At 45.6% G+C, this 17,089-nt stretch overlaps 1 protein-coding gene across 5 annotated transcripts in view; it reads right to left on the bottom strand.

The window, feature by feature from the left end:
* LOC132404689 (kelch-like protein 5) overlaps nt 1-16,797 on the bottom strand; it is a 131,024-nt gene extending 114,227 nt beyond the window's left edge. For 2 of the 5 annotated variants that reach the window (XM_059989037.1, XM_059989040.1), the window contains exon 1: nt 16,658-16,797. The gene's annotated coding sequence lies outside the window, so the exon portion shown is untranslated. The other 3 variants (XM_059989038.1, XM_059989041.1, XM_059989039.1) reach the window with 2 other exon arrangements.
* Nucleotides 16,798-17,089: the final 292 nt, after the last annotated feature.

The following is a 17,089-nucleotide window of genomic DNA, read 5'->3' as shown; positions in this document are numbered from 1 at the left end:
TTCCAACAACTTCCCAACCAGGCTAAGAGGTCTAGTTTCCTTTCTGCTGCCTCCCACCCTTCTTAAATAGTGGAGTAACATTTGCAATTTTCCAGTCATCCGGTACAATGCCAGAATCTATCGATTCTTAAAAGAATGCCTCCGCAGTCTCTCCAGCTACTTACTTCAGAACCCGAAGGTGTATTCCATCAGGTCCAGGAGATTTATCCCCCCTCAGACCATTAAGCTTCCTGAGCATCTCCTCAGTAATAACTTTCACCGCACATACTTCACTTCTCTGACACTCTTGAAAGTTCAGTATATTGCAGATGTCTTCCACTGTGAAGACTGATGAAAACACATTTAGTTCCTCTGCCATCTCTACATCTCTAACTACAATATATCAGGCGTTATTTTGCATGGGTCCTTTATCTACCCTCAACTCGCTTTTACCCTTTACATAAAAAGCTTTTAGTATCCTCTTTGATATTAGTTGCCAGTTTCCTTTCATAATTCATCTTTTCCTTCCTAATGATCTTTTAAGTTTCCCTCTGAAAGTTTTTAAAAGCTTCCCAAACCTCTATCTTCCCACTAGATTTGGCTTTCTTATATGCCTTCTCTGTTGCTTTTACTTTGGCTCTGACTCAGCCACAATAGTGTTCTTCTTCCACTCCAAAATTTCTTATTTGGAATATATCTGTCTTGCACTTCCCTAATTTTTCGCAGGAACTCCCGCCATTGACGCTCTGCTGTCCTTCCTACTCGTGTCTTTTTCCAGTCAACCTTGGCCAGTTCCCCTTTCATGCCATTGTAATTTCCTTTATTCCACTGAAATACTGACACATTGGAATTTAGTTTCTCCTTCTCAAATTTCTAAGTGAACTCGATCACATTGTGATCACTGTTCCCTAAGGGTTCCTTAGCCTTAAGCTCTCTTATCACATCTGAATCATTGCATAATGCCCAACCCAGCACAGCCGATCCCCTAGTGGACTCAACAACAAACTGTTCTAAAAAGTCATCCCTTAGATTTTCTACAATTTCTCTCTCTTAAGGTCCAGTACCGGCCTGGTTTTCCCAATCCACTTTCATGTAAAAATCCCCAACAATTATCATGACATTGCCCTTCTGACATGCTTTTTCTATCTCCTGTTGTAATTTGTAATCCACATCCTGGCTGCTGTTTGTTGGCCTGTATACAACTGCCATTAGGGTCCTTTTACCCTTGCCATTTCTTAACTCAATCCATAGAGACTCTACAAATTCTGATCCTATGTCATCCCTTTCTAATGATTTAATATTATTTCTTATTCACAAGGCCACACCACACGCTCTGCCTACTAACATATTTTTGCGATACACCGTATATCCTTGGACGTTCAGCTCCCAATAGCAGCCATCCTTCAGGCAAGTTTCAGAGATAGCTGCAAAGTCATATTTACCAATCTGTAGCTGAGTTTCAAGATCATCCATTATTTCTTATGTTGCATGCATTCAAACTTTCAATCCAGTATTTGTTGCTTTCTGTTTTAACTGCACTATGCCTCTATTGCCCTGTAACTCATCCCACCGGCTGTGATTAAGCTTCATCTCCTGCCTGTCCTTTCTATCATCTCTGTTGCAGGCTATCTTTGATTTATTTCTGTTTCGTCCTTCCTCAGCCCTATCACTCCGGTTCCCATCTCCCTGCCAAATTAGTTTAAACCCTCCCTAACAGCTCTATTAAACCTGCCAGCTCGGATATTAAACTCCGAGCTGGCAGGACCTTTTTGTACAGGTCGCACCTCCCCCAGAAGAGGCCCTAATGATCCAGGAACCTGAAGCCCTGCCCCCTACACCAGTCTCTCAGCCACACATTAATAGGTCTAATCATGCTATTCTTGAGCTTGTTAGCACATGGCACAGGCAGCAATCCTGAGATTACTACCCTAGAGATCCTGCTTTTCAGCTTCCTACCCATCTTCTTGAATTCTTTCTTCAGGACCTCCTCCCTTTTTCTACATTTCTGTAAAGATCACCTACGTGGTTCACTGAAAGTGGAGTCACAGGAAGACGTGGGTGAAGAAGGCTTTTGGCTGAAGTCACATGATATAGGAGCAGAATTAGGCCATTTGGCCCCCATTGAGTCTGCTCTGTTATTTCATAATGACTGATCCATTTCCTTCTCAACCCTATTCTCCTGCCTTTCACACTCTGACCATCAACCATGCACCCAGTGACCTGGCCTACACAGCTCAGTGTTGTAATGAATTTCACAGATTCACCACCCTCTGACTAAAGCAATCCCTCCACATCTCTGTTCTAAATGGATGTCCCTCTACTGTGAGGCTGTTCCCTTTGGTCCTAGACTCCCTCACCAAAGGAAACACCCTTTTCACATCCACTATCTAGGCCCTTCAACATTTGATAGGTTTCAATGAGATCTCCCCTCATATTTCTAAATTCCAGCAAGTAGAGGCCCAGAGCCATCAATCACTGCTCATACGATAACCCTTTCATTCCCAGAATCATTCTAGTGAACCTGCTCTGAACCAATGTGAGCACAATGTTTCTTAAATAATGGGCCCAAAACTGGTCACAATACTCCAAGTGAGGTCTCTCCAGGGCTTTATACATCCTCAGCATTACATCCTTACTTTTATATTCTAGTCCTCTTCAAATGAATGCGAACACTGGGTTTGCTTTCCTCACCACCAATTCAACCTGCAAGTTAACCTTTTGGGAATCCTGCATGAGGACTCCCAAATGCCTTTGCATTTTAGATTTTTGAATTTTCTCCTCGTTCAGAAAATGGTCTATGCTTTTATTCCTTCTACCAATGTGCATGATCATACACTTCCCCAATGCTGCATTTTATCTGTCACCTCCTAATCTAAGGCCATCTGCTCCCTCTCTGATTCCTCAACACTATCTGTCCCCTTCATCTATCTTCATATTCATATTCCAGTGAGAAGACGGCAGCGCGACGGCAGGGCGCAGCGGCCACTCCAGGAATGAATATCTGCTATCTGTAAATAGGGGCCATGCACAATCCTGATTTGATGGAGACGGATGTGAGAGGCACGGAGGAACATCTGGTGAAACTTCTGACATGCCTGTTTCGCTGCTGCTGCTACTGTGTGATCGAAAAATCTCCGGAGAGGAAGGCCCTGAATCCTTGGCTTTGCCTGTTGCTTGGCGGCCGGGGTCAAAGCGCTCGGCAGAGATGGTGTTCGGTGTCGAAGGCTCGAAGTTTTCAGACAGACTCAGAGTTGGCTGTGGTCGGGTGCTTCCAGAGGCTGCATTGGGAAGTTTTGCCGTGTTGGAGGTTCATGGCAGGAAGAGTTTTTCTTCCTTCTGCCGTCTGCGTGAAATGATGGGCTATCGGGGACTTCGAGACTTTTTTTTTTACTTCGAGACATGGTCTGCTCTTATCAAATTACGGTATTGCTTTGCACTGTTGTAACTGTATGTTATAATTATGTGGTTTTTGTCAGTTAGTCTTGGTCGGTCTTGTGTTTATGTGATATCATACTGGAGGAACATTGTATCATTTCTTAATGCATGCATTACTAAATGACAATAAACGAGGACTGAGTGTCCTCAATCTAATCTAAATCTAATTTGCAAACTTAGCCACAAAGCCACCAATTTCATCATCCAAATTGTTGACATACAATGTAAAAAGAAGCCGACCCAACACAGACCCCTATGGAACACCTCTGGTCACCAACAACCAATCCGAAGAGGATTCCTTTATTCCCCCTCTTTGCCTCCTGCCAATCAGCCAATGTTCTATTCATGGTAGTATCTTTCCTGTAATACCCTGGCTACTACTTGCTTAGCAGCGTCATGTGCAGCACCTGTCAAATGTCTTCTGAAAATCCAAGTACACAACATCAACTGATTCTCCTTTGTCAATCCTGCTTGTTATTTCCTCAGAGTTCCAACAGATTTTTCAGGTACGATTTCCCTTTAAGGAAACCATGCTGAATTAGGCCTAATTTTTCATGTGCCTACAAGTACCCTGAAACCACATCGTTAACAATCAATTCCAACATCTTCCCAATGACTGAGTTCCGTTTAACTGGCCTCTATTTCTTTTCTTCTGCCTCCACTTGCAATTCTGCAATTTTCCAGTCTTGCAGAAACATGCCAGAGACTAGCATCATTACTAATGCTTCCACAATCCCTTCAGCTGCCTCTTTTAGAACTTTGGGTCCATCAGGTCCAAGTGACTCATTTACCTTCAGACCTTTCAGTTTCACAAACACCATCTCCCTAGTAATAGCAACTGCACTCACTTCTGCCCCTTAACACTCTCAAACTTCTGGCATACTGCTAGTATCTTCCACACTGAAGACTGATGCAAAATACTTATTTAGTTTGTCCACAATTTCCTTGTCCCTTGTTTCTATCTCTCCAATGTCATTTCCTGGTGGTCCAATATCTACTCGTGCCTCTATTTTACTCTATATATCTAAAATAACTTTTGGTATCAGTTTTTATATTACTGCTTAGCTACCTTCATATTTTATCTTTTCTCCCCTTATGGTTTTATTTAATTATCTGTTGATTTTAAACATTTCCCAATCTTCTAACTACCCACTTTTCCCCCCTCTATTATATGCCCTTTCTTGAGCTTTTATGTTGCTTTGACTTCCCTTGTCAGCCACAGTTATGTCATCCTGCCTTTAGAATACTTCCTTTTCTTTGGGATGTATCCATCCTGCACCTTCTGAATTGCTCCCAGAAACTCCAGCCATCGCTGCCTTGCTGTCATCCCAGCTACTGTCCCCTTCCAATTATATTTGGCCATCTCCTCTTTCATGCCACTGTAATTCCATTTACTCCACTATAATACTGATGCATCTGACTTTAGCTTCTCCCTCTCAAACTGCATGGTGAATTTTAGCATATTATGAATACTGTTTCCTAAGGGTTCCTAAAGGGTGTAACATGTTATGATTACTGTTTCCTAAGGATTCCTTTACCTTAAGCTCACTAATCATATCCACAGTTCATTACACAACACCCAATCCAAACTAGAACTTCATTCATTGGAACACAGGAGAAAGAGTGGAGATCATTCCTGCCACAAAGATACTGCTTGCCCTGCCAAGTTCCTCCTGAGAATGGTTATTTATTTTTATTGTAACTTATAGTAAAGTCTTATTTCTTGCACTGTACTGCTGCTATAAAACAATGAATTTCACACAATAAGTCAATGATATTGATCCGTATTCTAATTCTGTGTATTTTAATGTTTTGCAGTACAAAGAACATTTTAGTATAGAACAACAATAGAATAACTTCCTCATTTTCCATTAATAATATGTTAAATTGGCACAAGAGAAAACAACCTGTCACTATTTAAATTATTTACCCAATTATCATATCAAATCATGTTTTAACCTGCTTAACACTAGTTGAGAAAAACTAACCTTGAATCTCATAAAAAGCAAACAATAATAAATTAGAACAAAGAGTCCGAAGGTAGGTATTTATGACTTCCAAGAGTGGACTAAAAAATTAAGCACACTCAAGAATCATTAAACTAAGAATAATGGATAGAAATCACCAAAAGTACATTTTCATAAAGAAACATTAAACATAAAGCCAAAGTGGCAATTGCAGTGTATAAGGCTTTGATTAAGACATTGCAGAATTGCGTGTGTAGTTGTCAAAATAATTAAGCCTAGAAAATAGCACAAAAAGGATACAATTGTAGCAGTGTGCTACATGCAGCGCTAAAATTACGACACGGGAGTCGGTAACTGCAGTCGAAGGAAAAACTTTATTCAAAATCCTCAGCCTCATTTTAAGCCTCCCTCAACCTGCCCCCCGTGGCGCAGAGGCTCCAAAGCTCTGTGCTCGCAAACCCCCGTAGGCTATCTCCCTTAGCCGGAAAGCTGGCTAATTGTGAGCCGGTTCTGATGATGCCAGGAAATGGGTCACCACATAACCCCCCCCCCCCCCCCCCCCCCCAGAACCGGCGATACACCCCCCCAATGTCCACAGTCTGGGCCGGAACCTGCTTGGGAGGTCGGCCTCTGCGCCGAGGTGCCAGAAACTCGACCGGTTGCGCCAGGTCCAGATGGGCCGGTTTGAGCTGGTCCACCGTGAAAACTTCCTCTTTCCCCCCAACGTCCAGCACGAACGTGGACCCGTTGTTCCGGAGCACCATAAACGGCCCCTCGTATGGCTGCTGCAGCGGTGGCCGATGCCCGCCCCTTCGTACAAACACAAACTTAGTTCTGCAGGTCTTTGGGTACGCAGGTCGAGTTCCGGCCATGCTGTGAAGTGGGTATGGGGGCCAGGTTACCGAGCTTCTCGCATAGTCTGCCCAGGACTGCTGTGGGATCTTCCTCTTGCCCCCGTGGGGCTGGTAGGAACTCCCCGGGGATGCCCAGGGGCGCGCCGTATACCAACTCGGCCAACAGGTCATCTTTGGGTGCTGTGCGGATGCCGAGTAGGACCCAGGGAAGCTCGTCCGCCCAGTTGGCTCCTCGCAGGCAGGCGATGAGGGCCGACTTCAGGTGACGGTGGAAACGCTCCACTAGCCCGTTCGACTGTGGGTGGTAGGCAGTTGTGTGGTGCAGCTGAGTCCCCAAAAGGCTGGCCATAGCTGACCACAGGCTGGAGGTGAACTGGGCGCCTCTGTCAGAGGTAATGTGGGCCGGTACACCAAAGCGAGATATCCAGGTGGTGATCAGGGCTCGGGCGCAAGATTCGGAGGTGGTGTCGGTGAGCGGGACCGCCTCTGGCCATCTTGTGAACCGGTCCACGATAGTCAGGAGGTGCCGTGCTCCTCGCGACACTGGCAGGGGGCCCACGATATCCACATGAATGTGGTCGAAACACCGGTGGGCGGGATGGAACTGCTGCGGTGGGGCTTTGGTGTGCCGCTGCACCTTGGCCGTCTGGCAGTGCATGCACGTTTTGGCCCATTCACTGACCCGTTTGCAGAGTCCGTGCCAAATGAACCTGCTGGAAACCATCCGGAGATGCGCCAAGTTATGAATGGAGTCGAAAACAAGGTGCCGCCAGGCTGTCGGGACGACGGGATGGGACTGGCCGGTGGCGATGTCACAGAGTAGGGTCCTCTCACCTGGGCCTACGGGGAGGTCCTGGAGCTGCAAACCGGAGACTGCGGTTCTGTAATTTCCTCATCTGCCTGCTGTGCCTCTGCCAGTGCCTCAAAGTCTACCCCTTGGGAAAGGGCATGAACGGTAGGGCGAGAGAGCGCATCCGCCACGACACTGTCCTTACCCGAGACGTGCCGGACATCCGTCGTGTATTCAGAGATGTAGGACAGGTGGCGTTGCTGGCGGGACGACCAGGGGTCGGACGCTTTCGTAAACGCAAAAGTAAGCGGTTTGTGGTCCGTGAACGCGGTGAAGGGCCGACCTTCTAGGAAATACCTGAAATGCCGGATTGCCAGGTAGAGTGCCAACAGTTCCCGGTTGAAAGCACTGTACTTGAGCTCGGGTGGCCGCAGGTGTTTGCTGAAAAATGCCAGGGGTTGCCAGCGACCTGCGATGAGTTGCTCCAGCACCCCACCGACTGCCGTGTTGGATGCGTCCACTGTGAGGGCGGTAGGGGCGTCCATTCTGGGATGTACTAGCAATGCGGCATTCGCCAAAGCTTCCTTCGTTTGAACGAAAGCGGCGGCGGACTCCTCGTCCCAGGTAATGTCCTTGCTCGGACCCGACATCAGGGCGAACAGGGGGCATGATCCGGGCAGCTGAAGGGAGGAAGCGGAGGTAGAAATTGACCATACCTACGAATTCCTGAAGGCCTTTGATCGTGGTGGGTCGGGGGAAGTGGCGGACCGCATCTACCTTAGCGGGCAGAGGGGTTGCCCCGTCTTTAGTAATCCTGTGGCCCAGGAAGTCAATGGTATCGAGTCCGAACTGGCATTTGGCGGGGTTGATTGTAAGACCGTACTCACTCAGTCGGGCGCAGAGTTGACGGAGGTGGGACAGATGCTCCTGACAACTGCTGCTGGCTATGAGGATGTCATCCAAATAGATGAACGTGAAGTCCAGGTCCCATCCCACCGCGTCCATTAACCGCTGGAACGTCTGTGCGGCATTCTTCAGGCCAAACGGCATGCGGAGGAACTCGAAAAGGCCAAACGGGGTGATGAGAGCCGTTTTGGGGACGTCGTCAGGATGCATCGGGATTTGATGGTACCCTCGGACAAGGTCTACCTTGGAGAAGATCCGTGCACCGTGCAGGTTTGCTGCAAAGTCCTGAATGTGCGGCACAGGGTAGCGGTCTGGTGTGGTAGCCTCGTTCAGCCTGCGGTAGTCGCCGCACGATCTCCAGCCTCCCGTCGCTTTGGGCACCATGTGCAGGGGGGAGGCCCATGGGCTGTTGGACCGCCGGATGATCCCCAATTCCTCCATCCTCTGGAACTCCTCCTTCGCCAGTCGGAGCTTGTCCGGGGGAAGCCGCCGAGCGCGGGCATGGAGGGGTGGTCCCTGGGTCGGAATGTGGTGCTGTACGCCGTGTCAGGGCATGGCCGCTGTGAACTGCGGTGCCAGAACCGATGGGAAATCTGCCAGGACCCTAGTGAAGTCGTTGTCGGACAGCGTGATGGAGCCGAGGTGAGGGGCTGGCAACTGGGCTGCACCCAGGGAGAACGTCTGAAGTCTCTTCCTGGGCAGGTTGACCAGTAGTTTGTGAGCCCGCAAAAAATCCGCACCCAGAAGCGGTTGGGCTACGGCGGCCAGTGTAAAGTCCCACGTGAACTGGCTGGAGCCGAACTGTAGCTGCACCTGACGGGTGCCACAGGTCCTTACTGTGCTGCCGTTCACGGCCCTCAGGGGGGCCCCGGTGCCCTGCTGCGGGTGTCGTAACTCGTTGGAGGTAAAACGCTGATCTCGGCACCAGTGTCGACCAAAAACCGGCGTCCCGACCTTCTGTCCCACACATACAGGAGGCTATCCCGATGGCCAGCCGCCGTAGCCATCAGCGGCGGCTGGCCCTGGCGTTTCCCGGGAACTTGCAGGGCGGGCGACAACGGCAGGCTTCTGCGCCCCACTGCTGGTGGTAGAAGCACCAGTGTTCATTGGGCCGGGGGTTGGCGGGCTCTGCGGCCAGGCCTGGACTGGTTTGCTGCTGGGAGCGTGGCTGGGACACCCTGCTCACCTTTTTGGCGTTCCACAGCAAGTCCGCCCGGGCTGCCACCTTCCGGGGGTCACTGAAATCCGCGTCGGACAGCAGCAGGCGTATGTCCTCGGGCAGCTGCTCCAGGAATGCCTGCTCAAACATGAGGCAGGGTGTGTGTCCGTCGGCCAGAGACAACATCTCATTCATTAAAGCCGAAGGAGGTCTGTCGCCCAAGCCATTCAGGTGCAGTAAACAGGCAGCCCGCTCGCGCCGTGAGAGTCCGAAAGTCCTGAGGAGCAGGGCTTTGAATTCCGTGTACTTGCCATCTGCCGGGGGCGACTGTACGAACTCCGCGACCTGGGCCACTGTGTCCTGGTCGAGGGAGCTCACCACGTAGTAGTAGCGGGTGTCTTCTGAGGTGATCTGGCGAACGTGGAATTGGGCTTCGGCTTGCTGGAACCAGAGGTTCGGTCGCTGTGTCCAGAAACCCGGCAGCTTCAACGAAACCACATGAACAGAGGCGGCGTCGGTCATTTCTGGTCCAAAAATCGTTTGGACCGTCGGGGTCACCAATTGTAGCGGTGTGCTACATGCAGCGCTAAAATTACGACACGGAGTCGGTAACTGCAGTCGAAAGAAAAACTTTATTCGAAATCCTCAGCCTCACTTTTAAGCCTCCCTCAGAGGCTCCAAAGCTCTGTGCTTGCAACCCCCCGTAGGCTATCTCCCTTAGCCGGAAAGCTGGCTAATTGTGAGCCGGTTCGGATGTGCCAGGAAATGGGTCGTCACACAATTATAAATAAAGACAAACTAAAGGCATATCCAAATAAACACAGAAATTTTAGGATTTAATAAATTCTGTACTAATATTAGCTTATTAAGCTATGGAATGTTTTACCTCAAATGGCTATTGAAGCAAAACAATTATGGAATTCAAGGGAAGACTTTAATGCAAACAAATGTAAAGTATTGCACTTTGGAATAAGATAAGCTAAATATTTATTCTAGAATAATTAGCAAAGGCATCCATTAACAAAAACTATAAAATTCTTAGCAACCAAGCAGTATCAAGCTTCTGTCAAAGCTAATGATCTATTTTAAGACCTCTTAAAAACATTAAACCAACACTTTAGATTATTACAAAAATTACTGTGGTTGTCACATTGAATAGTCACAAACATCTTAACTTCAAAAAAACTTTGATTGGACAAAATGAGTGATGGGAATTGGAATAGGCAGGCTTTCAATGTATTTTTTAAACAATAATATTATTGAATAATTCCAGTTTGTTGTGGATGCTCTCAATAGTGGAAATTGTTATGTATTCATGTATATTTTGATCCTTACGGGGTTGCTATCAAGCTTCCCTTAATGTTACATACTAAATGTAATCTGAGAGGGAATTCTGGGTAGGAGACTTACAAGTAAATTAAACAACAGTATATTAGTTTCTCACCTCTGTCTCTCATATGCATTATTCACGGCTACCCGGCTTCCCAGTATCACAAGCATGACAAGTCCTCAAGCAATATTTATTGTTTTGTTCTGTTTGGAAAGAAGTCTATGTCCAACACAGCGGTGTACCGCTGTGTAATGTGGGAGAGCGAAACTACAAGAAAACAGCCACAGAAAGCATGGTGAGGGGAGAGAACGAGAATGAAACAGATAAATAAAAAAATAAGAGAGGTGTAGAGGAAGGTAGAGGCAGAGTGGGGTGCGGAGGGAGAGAGGGGGAGATGGTCAGATGAGACTAGTTAACTTTTCTGGAACATGATCGTGTTTGAAAACAGTGACAATGTTTGGGAATATGGGGCCATATGATGAAATTACGGTACAATGGCGTTCAGATACTGAAAGATTTCAATATTTTGCACTAGCAAATCAAATTTCAGATGATATCCATGTTCCAACTTTTCTGTATGTGATGGGAATAAAATCATTTATTATGCAGTTTAGTGTAACCTAAGCCTGGTAATAAGCCGTATGAGGACAAACGGTAGTTACAAGTCTTATAGGACCACTATTCACCTAAACCTTTGATCATTGCCAAGTGGTTTAGATTTTATAAAAGAAATCAAGAGGAAGGCGTGTCTATTTCACAGCTTGTGGCAATGCTGAAGTAATTGTCTGAACACTGAAATTTTGGACAGTCACTGAATGACATGCTACATGATAGACTTGCAATATGTCAACGAGGCAATTCAGAAATGTTTGCTTTCAGAGAACAGACTGTTACAGAAGGCAATTGAGATTAGTACATCTATAGAGATGGCAGCTAGAGTAGCACAGCTATCACCTTCCCAAATTCATAAAGTTCCTACTGATTTTAAGAAGACACCTGTTAGCAATCAATGTTACCGTTGTGGTCAAATTGGGCATTCAGCAACAGAATGATGGTATAAAGATTGCTGAAGCTGTGACAAAAAGGGACATATTGAACACACCTGTAAAAGTAAAAAGACACTGTCAACCAAAAATACTGTCATAAAGAAAATAACTTTTGGGGAAAAAAGAAACATGTAAACAAGATGGAGTAACAAGAGGGTGGAATGAATGACTCACTCTGTGGTTGAAAAAGCTTTGCATGGTTTATCTGTTTTAGGAAAGAGAGATGGCCATTGTGTGAACCTGTGGTTGGAAGGGACCACAGTGAGGATGCATGTGGACTTGGGACCTGCATTATTGCTGGTGTCAGAGAGAGCTTACAAGGAGAAATTGCAACATCTCCCCCCAATTAGGCTTCAGGGGAGCTGTTCCAGTGAGGGGAGTAGTTCATGTTACAGTGGAAATTAACAAACAGAAAGAAACTTCTACTGTACATTGGTAAAGACAGTTATCCAACACTTCTGGGTTGCTCATGGTTGGAGCAGCTCAAACTCAATTGATACAAAGTGTATTTGATTGGTAGGAGCACTGGTCAATAAGAGGTATTGAAAAACCAGGCAGTATGAAAGGAATCACTGTTAAATTGGCTGATAGGCTTGTCACAACACTCAAATGCCTGTAGGCAAGACCTATTCCAAATGCTCTCAAAACATTGAGAGAGCATCTGGTCCAGAGCAAGTATTAGAATGTGTGTGTGGGTAAGTAATTGGGCAACTCCAGTAGTTCCTGTCCTAAAAAGGGATCGGCATTAAAGTTTTATGGAGACTTCAAGATAACCATTAACCTGGTTCTTATGGCTAAACAATACCCTCTTCCCCTCACTGATGGCCTTTTTGCAAGATTGACATGTGTCAGGCATACTTTCAGATGCAGGTGGAGCCAGTGACAGGAACTGTAGACCAGAGTGACTCAGAAAGGAATGTTCAGGTACTGAAGGCATCTATTTTGCATTACCTTGGCTCTCATACTTTTTGAGTGAGCAATGGACCAGAACCTCACCAGGTTGACAATGCTACTTGGATGACTTACTCTGGAAAAAATGAGCGCGAGCACCTACAAAACTTGGATGCCACACTATAAAGATTCAAGGAATATGGGCCAAGGGTCCAGAAACACGTGTGAGATCTTTCAACCTCCAATCGAACATTTGGGCCATGTGATCAACAGCTCAGGGCTTCACAGGACATCATTAAAGATATATGTAATCGTGGACGCACCATCACTACAGAATGTAAGTCAATTAACATCTTTCTTGAGACCAACATACTACGCAAAGTTTGTTCTTAACCTAGCTAGCATGCTGAAATCAATTCATGAATAAATAAACTACACTCTGGCTGTGTACAGATCATCCTGTGGTGTGGGGGCAGTTACCTCACACGTCATGCTGTTGAGTGAAGGGCGTCCATTCACTTTTGTATCAAGGACATTAAGGTAGAAAGCTACTATGCCCAGATTGAGTGGGAAGTACTCGCAATTGTCTTTAGAATTAAGAAATTCCACCAATTCCTCTTTGGTTGACAATTTATTACTGACAGATCATTGCCCCTTGATGTCAAACTTTGGTCCACATTCGGGCATTCCCTTCCTGACTGCTAGTCAAATATAATGTTGGGCCCCGTTACTATCAGCACAGCCAATGCGGGGGGGGGGGGGGGGGGTGTGTGAAGAGGGAGTGTGGTGTAGGGTCCAGGCTGGAGTTGGTGCTGCCCCTAGCGTTCGCTCCGCAGAACACAAGTTGCATTGTTGTCAACTGCAGATTTCTGAGGCATGCATGGCTCGGGTCTGGACTATATTTTTTTTGCGTGGCTGTATCCTACTGATATCTTTGTGCTTTCCATCTTGAATGTGCTATGTGCTTTGTACTGTGTGACTGTTGGTACTGCATTTTGCACCCTAGCCCTGGAGAAACGCTGTCTCACTTGGCTGTATTCATGTATGGTTGAATGACAATTAAACATGAATTGAATCAGTACAATATAAAGTACGGGAGTTCCAAGTACCATTCAAATGCTGATGGCTATCTAGCCTTCCCTTTCCTATTACAGCTCCAGAGCCTTCCAAGAGATCTTTTACTTCAAGGAAGTACCTACAGCTCTGATAACTGTGGTGCAATTCTGGAAGCACACACATACTGACCCTGTTCTATCTAAAGTGAGGACATGTTAACTCATGAGTGGAAAGGAGAGCCAACCATCGAACTGAAACCATACCAGGCTCGATGGAAGGAGCTCACAGTCCAAGCAGGATGATTACTATGTGATTCCTCCATTAAGAAAGTTAAGCATTTTACAAGCCACACGAAAGACACTACGCATAAAAGAAATTGTACGCGGCTATTTCTGGTAGCCATGGCTGGATGTTACCAATGAAGGGAAGGCCAAAGCATGTCCATATTGTAAATGAGTGAGAAATATTCCTCAATTTGCTCTTCTGCATCCATGGGAATGGCTTGAAGAACCATGGTACAGGGTTCACATAGATTTTGCAGGACCTGGGAATGTCACATGTTCTTGGTCATAGTTGATGCACACAACAAATGGCCTGAGGTTGCCATTGTGAAGAGCACTATATCTGAAACATGCATTAAGGAGCTATGTTCCATCTTTAGCCATTTCAGGCTTCCTTAACAGCTTGCAAGTGGCAATTGTTCACAACTCCTGTCTGAAGTTTAAAGCATTTATTCAGCATATCAGGTCAGCACCACATCATCAAGCCACTAACAACCTTGCTGAATGATTCATACAAATAATGAAACAAGCTCTTAAGTCTTCTTTGGGAAGTGAATCCCTCAAATAATGTCTTAGCATTTTCTTGCTGACATACCCCAAGACATCTCATGCCACCACCAAAATGACCCCAGCTTCTCACCCAGCTTGACCTGCTTAAAACCCCAAACACAAAACAGATTGTGTTAAATGAACAAAAATCCCAAGCAGAGAGATGTGCTGAAGTACATTAGTTTTACTGCAAAAGAGAGCACTTGCCTGGAACTATATTGCCATAACAAAGTGGATACGTATGACAATGGTGGCACAGATTTGTGTCATAAACAGTGGAAGTAGTGACTACAATATGTTGATCAGCTGTTGCCCACCTCTGGGGTGACTGAAAACCAACACAAACTGACCAATCCAGATCCAGTTGTAAAAATGGGACGGGATTGAGACGACTGCAGAACCTCTGCTAAAATCAAATGACACAGCCAGTGCTCCCCTATCTCCTATGCTTTCTGAGGTGCTCCAGTACCCAAACCAAGATCTATACGTACACCACTGAGAGCTAAAATAGTTTTGGCATCATCCCCAGGTTGTTGGTACCCTCAAAGGAACAGGCAACCTCCAGATTGAATCTCCAGTGACTAACTCTCAGCACATACAGTAGAATAATCCCCAGTGTTATGTCTAATAATAGAGGAAAAAATTTTTGTTGCTGGTTGAAATTAATGATAACTATTGAAGGTTAATAGTTCAGCAGCTGGTCTGTGTATAGGAAGGGTGAGAAACCTTTACAATGGGGGAGGGGGAGGGGGAGGGATATGTTATGTATTCATCTTTAGTTTGACCCTTACAGGTTGTTGTCAAGCTTCCCTGTGGGTTACTTACTGAACGTAATGTGAGAGGACATTCTGCGTAGGATGGTTGACAAGTAAAATACACAGCTACCACTCTGTCTCTCGTGTTTGTCATTCACAGCCACCCGGCTTCCCAGTGGCATAAATATGACAGAAATGATCATGGATTTTTTAAAAAGTAAAAGGCTGAGTAGACAGGAAAAAATGCACGCAAGATTGCATTAAAGAAAATTTTAAAATTTGCCAGTTACTTAATAATACAGAGCTGCCAAACTAGCACAAACTTGGTTATTACCTTCTAGGATTCAGCAAACAGCCTTAGTAAAAGAACTCCAGTAAGATATAATTGATAAGATCTCTTTTCAGTACCAAACATTTCCTGGCAGATTATGAAGTAGGCTCATAAGTCCCTGCTTATGGACTTGCTTGCATGATAAAGCCCCCGATGTACTTCAAAGTAAAATTAATGCCAACCATCATGATCATATCTAATAAGTAGCAGGTGTCCAACTTTCAAAATCAAGACGAATCAGCGTAAAAATCAAAGAACAGTCTTGCTACATAACTGGAAAACTCAATCCTATTACCAAAAGTTGAAGCACCTTAGTGACTTCAGATCGATAATGACCAAAATTAACTAAGTATGGTAAAGAACACAAATTTAACAAGTTACTGTAAACTGAACCAAAAACTTTTAAAAAATGAAAATTGGAACAAAAGTAAAGCATGGTTAATGGATCTGTATGCATTCCATGTGAAAATTGAGTTCAGCTGAGTAAGATCAAGAGCTCACAACCAAACAACCCTCAGAGAACGCCAAAACTTATAAAATATATTCTTAGAACTCTTTGCACATATGGAAGACCTACAAAAACAGTTGCTGCTGTATGAATTAATTTATCAGGAAAAATATAAAAGGTATATTTTTAGAAATAAGATTAAAATTAACAGACTACTATGTGTCAAAATAAATCTAGTTCAGAATTCTAAAACTAATTTTTTACAATGTTAGAAAACCTGTGCAATTAATATTGATTCACATCTCACCTTTAGCAGAACTTTTTTTTCTGCGTTCCTTCCCAAAGCTTTGGATTCAAAAGGCTTAAAACCTACCTGAACCTGGTTTAAAGGCCTATTTCAAAGATCAGCATTATACCAGAAGTTTTGTTTATAAACTAATTTCTTATAATGAGCGAACCAGTGCAAGAACATTGATTCATATCTCTACTCTTCAGCAAAGCTTTGTTTTGCCCCGCTTCGTTTCCAACCACCGGGGAATTCACGGAAGGTTGCTCCATGAAATCATTATATTTAATCTTGAGCGAGGGTTAGCTTTAACGGTTAGGATGGGAAATAGTGCTCACACTGACTCTAAGGGAACACTCCGGTTTACCAAGAGAAAGCGAAGAAGGAAAGAGTTGGCAGTGAGTGTCCAAGTGGCGAGGATGTGAGACACTCTCCCAGTTAACCAAACAGCACCGTGCGCCAGTTTAACCTACTTTTCTCCCTTCAGCTGACCCCCCGCCCCAATACTAACCACTCTTCCTCTCTCTTCCTTCCCCTCCCATTCCCTCCATCCAGGGCACCCTCCGCGTCAGTCGTGACGTCCCATCCACTCACCGCGCTGACGTCACGCTCCTCGGGACGACCGTTGAGGGGTTCCGAGACCGTTCTCGCGCCGCGATTGCCACAGCAAACCGTGGCTCGACACCAGCTCGCGGCGCCTAACTTCCGCCCCTCTCTGGTGTCGACGCGGGTGGAACGCTCGCGCCCCCCCCACCCCTTCGGTCACGCGGCTGCGCACTCACTCAGCCCAGACTGCTGCGAGCCCGCGGAGAGAATCGCTTCGTTACGTCTTCCGAGGCACACCATTGTGCAGTTGGTGCAAGAAAAGTTTTAGTTTTTAAGTAGGTCAAAGCTACTTTATTATTTCTCATCATACATCGGTCGGCTTTTGTTGTAGCTCGACAGGGCTGAAATTTAGCTCTTTGTTAACCACGACTTCTCCAATTCACTTTCAACTGTGTTTCTGTCTACACTCTTCATAAACTT

This window comes from Hypanus sabinus, chromosome 14 (assembly GCF_030144855.1).
Source record: "Hypanus sabinus isolate sHypSab1 chromosome 14, sHypSab1.hap1, whole genome shotgun sequence".
Classification (NCBI taxonomy): domain Eukaryota; kingdom Metazoa; phylum Chordata; class Chondrichthyes; order Myliobatiformes; family Dasyatidae; genus Hypanus; species Hypanus sabinus.
This window is presented reverse-complemented; position numbering and strand designations above follow the sequence as displayed.